General features: G+C 36.7%; 1 non-coding gene across 1 annotated transcript; it reads right to left on the bottom strand.

The window, feature by feature from the left end:
* Positions 1-668: 668 nt before the first annotated feature.
* On the bottom strand, positions 669-775 carry LOC140853884 (small nucleolar RNA R71). Its single transcript, XR_012137026.1, has one exon. It is a non-coding gene; the product is annotated as a small nucleolar RNA R71 (small nucleolar RNA).
* Positions 776-7,733: the final 6,958 nt, after the last annotated feature.

Below are 7,733 nucleotides of genomic sequence, written 5' to 3'. Positions count from 1 at the left end.
ACAGTTAGGAGCTGTCTAGATTTAGGTTAACCCTAGGATAGATTGAGTTTAATTTATTATTTCACTTGTTTGAAAAATAAAAAAAAAAATTTATTAAAATTTAAATTAATTTGGTTACTTTTCTTTAGATTTAGGACTCCTTAGGATCTTTTCTTTAGAACATTTTCTCTTTTCTTTCTTTTTCTTATACATAAAAATTTTATAAAAAAAATTATATAAACATCGAGAACCGTACACCTCATGTGTAGAGAAGAGTGTCGGGTCGTCTAGTTAGAATTAAGTCAATTCTTATTGTTCCAATGGCTGAACCAATCCAACCCATGACCCTTAAGGATTTGTGTTATCCAGTTGGCTCCATCCAACCATCTTGTATCAGGTTGCCACAACCCACAGCTAATAATTTTGAAATCAAACCTCAAATCATAAATATGCTTCCAAAATTCACAGGATTAGAGGATGCTTATATATTTATTAGAGAATTTGAGGAGGTATGTGCAACCTTGAAACTGCAATTAACAGAGGATGAGGTCAAACTTAGATTAATCAACTTTGCCCTTAAGGATAATGCTAAGAAGTGGCTTTATAGCCTGCCAAACCATTCTGTCACTATCTGGGAGGGCTTTGTGAGAATATTTTTGAAAAAGTATTTCCCCCATCATAAAACAGCTAGGATTAGGAATGAAATAAATCAATTTTACCAACTAGCTGCTGAATCATTTTGGAAGTACTTTGATCGTTTCAAGAATCTTTTGACCCAATGCCCACACCATGGAATAGAAACTTGGAGACTATGTCAGATCATCTATGAGGGGTTAGATTTAAACTCAAGAACCATGCTAGAGTCCATGTGCCAAGACCAATTTATGGACAAAGAAACTACTGAAGCTTGGCAATTCTTAAAAGACCTAATCGAGAAAAATTTACAGTGGGAAACAACTAGGGAACCTGATAAAGCTACACCTTCAAGAGGAGGAATGCATCAAATTCAACCAACCCTAGCATCAGAGGTCAAGATTGCAACCTTAACACGTAGATTGGAAGCCTTAGAATTACAGAGACCAGCCAATGTAAATCAAATATCTGCACCCATGTGTAAAGAGTGCAATGCACCAGACCATGTCTTAGAAGAATGTTCCTACTCGAATGAGTGTGCACAGGTGAATGCCACCTATCAAGGACCATTGAACAATCCTTATGCACCCACATATAACCCAGGTTGGAGGAATCACCCGAATTTCTCATGGTCCCAGAATCCTAATGTAGGCAATCCAAATTTCAATCAGCAAAATCTAAGGTCCAACCCAGTGATGAACAACCCGCCAGGCTTCCATGATAATGACAAGAAAATTACCTCTTTAGAGAAAAGCCTAGAAGCCATGATGAAGACACATACCAGCTTTATGCAAACCACGGGTCAATTCATAAATAATAACACCCAAGCTATAGCCCGTCTGGAAATGCAAGTAAGTCAGCTGGCTTCGACCATTAGTGAACGAGAACATGGTAGGTTACCTAGCCAACCTGAGCCAAATCCTAAGAACCAAAATGGTCCACGACCCCAACAAAGAAATCAAGTTAATGGTGTAAATGCCATTCATACCTTAAGATCGGGAAAACAAATAGATAATAAGGTAGTTGCACTTGATGATATAGAGGACTCATCTGCCGAGTCACCTTCTAAAACTACTACCTTTCAACCTCAAGCACCAGAAACTGAAAATTCACCTAGTCCAGTACTTAAAAGTCCTAGAGCTCCTTTTCCAAACAGACTGAAATCCAATAAATCTGAACATTTAGACAAAATTTTAGAGGTATTTAAATAAGTCCAAGTTAATATTCCTCTTTTAGATATAATCCATCAGGTTCCAACTTATGCCAAATTTTTAAAAGATCTTTGCACTAGGAAAAGGACCACTAATGTACCAAAGAAAGCATTTTTGGCTGCAAGTGTCAGTTCATACCTATCTAGCCATGTGCCAATTAAATATAAGGACCCTGGAGCTCCAACAATTTCTTGTGTTATTGGAGAAACCAATATAAAAAAGACCTTGCTAGATCTAGGAGCTAGTGTGAATATCCTTCCATATTCGGTGTATGAGCAACTAGGATTAGAAAAACTTCAACCTACTGGGATCACATTATAGTTAGCCGATAGATCTCTCAGGATCCCTAAGGGAATGGTCGAGGATGTTCTGATAAAGGTTGAAAATTTTATTTTCCCTATAAATTTTATTGTTTTAGAGACTGAGCCAGTTGCGAATCCTAAAGGACATATACCTGTCATTTTAGGAAGACCATTCTTAGCTACAGCCAATGCTGAAATCAATTGTCGAAATGGTCTAATGAAGTTATCCTTTGGGAATATGACCATTGAGCTTAATGTTTTTAACTTAGAACAGGAATCCTCTTCTCATGCTGATGTCAATGTAGTCCAAGATGGTATTTATGAATCCATTGACATTAGTGATGATGAAGTCGACCTAGAGTCTAACCCCTGGTTAATCCATGAGTCTGAGGATGTCAATGAAATACTTAAAGAAAATCAGATTAATCAAGAATCAACACTTCCTACTGAACCAATCATTGATATGGTGAAATCATCACCTAAACCATCGATAGAGGAAGCACCCATTTTAGAACTGAAACCCCTCCCAGAACATCTCAAGTATGCATATCTAGGACCCAAAGAAACTTTGCCTGTAATTATTGCATCAGACCTAGATCCCAAGCAAGAGGAGGAGTTAGTGTCAGTTCTAAAAGCAAATCAAGAAGCAATAGGTTGGACCATAGCAGATATCAAAGGAATAAGCCCTTCTATAGTTCAGCATAGAATATACTTAGAGGAAGAGGCTAAACCAACAAGAGAAGCCCAAAGAAGGCTTAATCCAGCTATAAAGGATGTAGTTAAAAAGGAGATTCTGAAACTCCTAGATAGTGGAATAATTTATCCTATTTCTGATAGCTCTTGGGTAAGTCCAATTCAAGTAGTACCCAAGAAATCTGGGGTAACAGTGGTCCAAAATGATGCAAACGAACTTATCCCAACTAGGACCCAAACAGGATGGAGGGTCTGTATAGACTATAGAAAGTTGAATGCTGCGACAAGAAAAGATCACTTTCCTTTGCCATTTATTGATCAAATGTTGGAAAGACTAGCCGGACAAGAGTTTTACTGTTTTCTTGATGGATACTCCGGTTACAACCAGATCCCCATAGCCGCTGAAGATCAAGAAAAGACTACATTCACCTGTCCATTTGGTACTTTTGCCTATAGACGAATGTCCTTTGGACTATGTAATGCACCGGCAACCTTCCAGAGATGCATGATCAGCATATTTTCAGATATGATAGAACGATTTTTAGAAATTTTTATGGATGACTTTTCTATTTTTGGCCTAACCTTCTCCGAGTGTCTGAATCACCTGCAATTAGTTCTAGAACGATGTAAGGAGAAGCACTTAGTTCTTAACTGGAAAAAATGTCAGTTTATGGTCAAACAGGGAATAGTTCTTAGCCATGTCATTTCTAAAAAGGGGATTGAAGTGGACAAGGCCAAAATAGATCTAATTGCAAGTCTTCCATCACCTAAATCTGTGAAAGAAATACGTTCATTTTTAGGTCATGTTGGATTCTATAGAAGGTTTATTGCCAACTTTAGCAAAGTAGCACGTCCACTGACTAATCTTTTGGCAAAGGATACCAAATTTGAATTTACTCATGAGTGCTTGGAATCTTTTGAATTTCTAAAAAAAGTACTTGTATCAGCTCCAATCATTCATCCTCCTATCTGGTCTGAACCATTTGAATTAATGTGTGATGCGTCCGATCATGTTGTAGGCGCAATCTTAGGTCAACGGATAAATAAGCTGCCTAGAGTGATATATTATGTAAGTAAAACCTTAAATGATGCACAGCTTAACTACACCACAACTGAGAAGGAGTTTCTTGCCGTTGTCTTTGCTTTAGAGAAATTTAGATCTTATTTGGTTGGGACCCACACCATTGTTTACACCGATCACTCAGCCATTAGACATCTCCTAGCAAAGAAGGATGCCAAGGCACGCTTAATCAGATGGATTTTGCTCCTTCAAGAATTTGACCTAGAAATTAGGGACAAGAAAGGCACTGAGAACGTTGTAGCAGATCATTTGTCCCGAATTTCAGTCGCACCATCTAGTGAACCACCCATTAATGAATCTTTTCCAGATGAGCAACTCATGTCTGTGTCTACTGAACCTTGGTTTGCTGATATTGTAAATTATTTAGCCATAGGTAAGATACCTTCTCATTGGACTAAGCAGGATAAATATAAATTCTTTGTCCAAGTGAAGTATTTCATTTGGGATGATCCTTATCTTTTTAAACAATGTCCTGATCAAATTATTAGAAGGTGTATCCCAGATAACGAAGTCATGAATATTTTATCTTTTTGTCATGATCAAGCATGTGGGGATCACTTCGCGTCTAAGAAAACTGCTGCTAAGGTTCTCCAATGTGGTTTTTATTGGCCCAATTTATTTAAGGATGCTCATGAATATTGTAAAAGTTGTGCTCAATGTCAGAAAATGGGTCGAATCACCAAGCGACACATGATGCCACTCAACCCAATCTTGGTAGTTGAAGTTTTTGATGTTTGGGGGATCGATTTCATGGGACCATTTCCAAATTCCTTTGGAAATGAATATATTCTAGTAGTAGTTGATTATGTTTCAAAATGGGTAGAAGCAATTGCATGTAGAACACTCGATAGCAAAATGGTCATTAAGTTTCTTAAAGAAAATATTCTCTCCCGTTTCGATATTCCTAGGGCAATCATTAGTGATCGGAGAACCCATTTTTGTAACCGATCTTTTGCAACATTGATGAAAAAGTATAATGTCACCCACAAATTGGCTACACCATATCATCCTCAAACTAGTGGGCAAGTTGAAGTGTCAAACCGATAAATCAAACAGATCCTGGAAAAAATTGTTAGTGCCAATAGAAAGGATTGGTCTTTGAAATTAATTGATGCACTTTGGGCATACCGAACCACTTTCAAGACCAATCTAGGAATGTCTCCTTATAGGATTGTGTTTGGTAAACCATGTCACTTGCCTATTGAGATAGAACACAAAGCCATGTGGGCCATCAAACAACTAAATACAAATTTGAACGACGCTGGAAACCATAGGAAGCTTCAGTTGAATGAATTAGAAGAACTTAGAAATGAAGCCTATGAAAATGCAAGGATATACAAGGAACGAACCAAAGCATTTCATGATCAATCAATTATGAGAAAAACTTTCAATATCGGACAAAAGGTGCTTTTATATAACTCTAGATTACATCTGTTTTCAGGAAAGCTTAGGTCTAGATGGACAGGACCATTTTTAGTAAAGAAAGTCTTTTCACATAGAGCTGTTGAGATAGAAAACTCAAGTAATGGTGTTATCTTTAAAGTTAATGGTCAACGATTAAAACCATTCTTGAAATTACCTGTCGAGACTGTTGAAGATGCCATGGTTCTTTATGAACCAACTTATTCTGATTAAATTACTTCGAGGTTTGGTCTAGCTGAAGACATAAAACTTAGCACTTCTGGGAGGCAACCCAGCTTATTTAATTTTTAATATTTTTTTTATTTTCAGTTTGCTTAGGACAAATAAATTAGATAAACTCCATTGGGGACAATGTCGGTCAAGTTGGGGGGAGAGCTTGAACAAAATCAGGTGTTATCATTTCCTTTTCCTTCCACTATGAGTTATTTCTTACATTTAATATATTAAAAAAAAAATTTGAAATAAATTAATCTAGAAAAGAAATAAGAGTAAGTTAGAAAGTATTTGCTAATAAATGTAGTGAGTCACGGAGAAGATTAGCTGATTAGACTCTTGGTAGCCTAGATCATTTAAAGACTATTAGCACTTCCAATTGCACATGCACACTAACAAGGTAAAGCAGGTGTTAATTGTAAGGCCAATTAAGGATTTGAGTATTATTTAAATTAGATAATTTTCTCTACACCCCAATTGAAGAAATTTGAATTTAAGAAAAGAGCTACCTGCCTGAAATAAAATATAAAACACAGAGTAAATGTGGATTGCCCTAAACCTAGTAACCGGGTCTCTTCACCTAAGTCAAGTGTTGAGATTCGCATCAAACGGTGGTGGGAAGGCCAGGATGCTCAGCAAAAAAAAAAAAAAAAAAATAGTGTGAAAGCTACCTTAGTTCTTTGTTTAATCTAGGGTGTATAGAAAATTAATCAAACTAAGTTATGAAAAATGATACAATTGGCCTGTACAAGTTAATACTGAAATACTAAGTTAGTTATCACTCACACAAGTGCTATAAAACTTTAAGTGTACTCTAAGAAAGCTCCTAAGTAGACTGACTATCGATTCTAATTCGAAGCTCATTACTTAGTAATACTAGAAAACTTCTTGAATTTCGATCTTAAATTAATTTGCAAAGGAAGGATCTTTTTGGAATATGATCTTATTTTGGTACATTGCTAAGGGACTAGCAATGATTAAGTTGGGGGGTGTGATTTATGTCACAAATTGACATAAAAAGTATCAATTAATATCTAAATTATCTAACTTTATTAGAAAATTGATACTTGTTATTATATTTTGCAGAAGAAGAGGTCATCAATAGAAAGAATAAGGAAAGAAGATTCCAACGGCGTAAATTTTACACAAAACGGAGTTAAATTGACCCAGGAATTGAAGAATGAAGAAAGAAGACTCAATTGGGTCAAATCCGAGTCAAATCAGGTCAAAATTGGTCAAAAAATCAACTGATTTGGTGATCTGGTTAGCCGCTTGGTCCACAGCAACAGGCGCCTGGACCATAGACCCATCAGCGTACCATAAACCAGCCAATCAGCGAGTCTCGGCTTATCGCAACGCATCGCGAGCTCGATCCACGCATGCGGTTCAGGGCTCATGAGGAGAGAGAAGAAGGTCCGAAGGGCAACTTGGTAACTTCACATCACTCGATGGTCCGATCTTCTCTAATCAAGATCCAACGCTCCACATTTTTGTGCCATCGGACGGCCACCATCGCAGCCGGTCAAGATCCAACCATAATCAAGGCAATTGCAAGAATCAATAAACACTAGGACAACACGGGATCCTTCTGCAGCACGATCCAACGGCAGCGCTTCACCCAGATCATGATCCGACGGCCCAGAATCGCTTCCGGCTTGATTTATTAGATGAATTGGGTCCTTTAGATGAAGATCGGATGACTGAAATAATTTTTAGGGTTTCTTGATGGATTTAAGTGCTTTTTGAGCAAGATTTGAGCTCCTAAACCCCCCTAACAGCCCTCTAAAACCTCTTAGTCCCACATCTAAAGTTTTGAAAACCTTATAACCCCCAAATGCCTATAAAAAACCCCCAAAGGCCCTTATTTTAATGATTCTTGCCTTCCGATCAAGCTTGTAACCCTAGATAGTGGGATTTTTAGCTTTCTTCTCAAGCCTCGAGCTTTGAAGTTTTCTGTAATAAATTTTTTTTTTATAAAATCTTATTTTTATGCAATTTTATCTCTTTACATTATGCAATTTATTTTTCTTGCAATTAGGATAGTTTAATTTATGCAATTTAATTTTATGCAATTAGGTTAGTTTAAATTATACAGTTTAAATTTATGCAATTAGGATAGTTTAATTTATGAAATTAGGGTAGTTTATTTTTCTGTATTTAAATTTTGCAAGTAGATTTAGATCATGTCTAGCTATGCAT

The sequence above is a fragment of the Elaeis guineensis genome, chromosome 14, assembly GCF_000442705.2.
Source record: "Elaeis guineensis isolate ETL-2024a chromosome 14, EG11, whole genome shotgun sequence".
Taxonomy (NCBI): domain Eukaryota; kingdom Viridiplantae; phylum Streptophyta; class Magnoliopsida; order Arecales; family Arecaceae; genus Elaeis; species Elaeis guineensis.
This window is presented reverse-complemented; position numbering and strand designations above follow the sequence as displayed.